We start from the raw sequence: 1,294 nt of genomic DNA on the forward strand, positions 1-1,294 counted from the left end.
GACCAGCCCGGGCAACTTGGCCAGACCTCGTCTCTACAATAAATAACAACAATTAGCCGAATGTGGTAGTGGGCGCCTGTAGTTTCAGGTACTTCGAAGTCTGAGGTAGAAGGACCACTGGAGCCCAGCAGGTCGATGCCGGGTGGCCGTAAGCATGCTACTGCACTCCAGCCTGGGCGATGGAGTGAGGCCCCAACTCGAATGAAAGAAAGAGAGAGAGAGGGAGAGAGAGAGAGAGAGAGAAAGAAAGAAAGAATTATCCGTTTCTACCTATTCACTCCTACCTCTAGAATATTTCTTAACAGAGTCTCCACGCCCTAGGTGATGCTCAGTAACTTGCAGTGCTGATGCCGACCATGCTGATGGTGAACTGCAAGCAGAGATGCTTAAGATAAGCCAGTTAGGAAGCTGCTGTAAGGGTTCCGGCAGGTGAGGTCAGTAAGACAGTTGTGGCTGCCAAGGCTGGAAGAGAGGGAGGGTGTGGGACGTTGTGCAGGAAGAACAGACCAACCTTGGCCAAGGAGTGGCAAATGGGGAAGCAGGGGCTACGGGGACCCAAGGGCTCTGGAAGCTAGTGGCCAGTGGTGTTGGACTGGCAGAGAGACAAGAAACGTGGACAGTGGGGACTTGAAGTGAGGGAGAATTGGAGCCTGTTAGCCCGCAGGGCTCAGTCAGCTAAAATAGCAGGGGAAAAGCTCGGATGAAGAGGTGGTCAAGCTGGGATCTACTCCTCATTTCACTGTGTAACCTTGGGCAAGTCGCTTGTCTTCCACCTGGAGGCTAGATAGAGGTCCTCGACGTGGAGGGTTGGGGTGAACGTGAGGCAGTGCCACCCACAGCAGCCGGGGAGCGTTAGGGAGCGGTAGGAAAGCTTCAAGGATCAGCAGGATTTCCCCTGGACAGAAAAAGAGCCGCGCGAGCTTAAGACACGAGGAGGGACCGCCGACACAGAGCAGCCTCTGAAGGGGCTTGCTTGGGCACGCTTTCCTGCCCGGCAACAGGCGGCCGCGCCCTTTCACCCTCGGGCCTCTCAAAACAGCAGCGAGAGAGAAACTTTCCAGCCTGCGCCGACCTGCCCCCTCAAAGCCGGGGTCCCAGCCCCTCGGTGACCCGCTGCGCCCGGGGAGGGGCTGGCGGGGGCCCGGTGGCTGGCGTGGCAGCTGTGCCCGTCTGCCCAAGGGTTAAGCCGTCCCCCCCGCAGCTGCCGCGCGTGCCTTGCGGAATTTCACCAGAAGAGGGTACAGCTTGAAACGCTCTTGACGTCAGGCTGGGATTCCTATTGTGTTTGGGAACG

Source organism: Carlito syrichta, unplaced genomic scaffold, assembly GCF_000164805.1.
Source record: "Carlito syrichta isolate Samal-C Ts95f unplaced genomic scaffold, Tarsius_syrichta-2.0.1 Scaffold308652, whole genome shotgun sequence".
Lineage (NCBI taxonomy): Eukaryota > Metazoa > Chordata > Mammalia > Primates > Tarsiidae > Carlito > Carlito syrichta.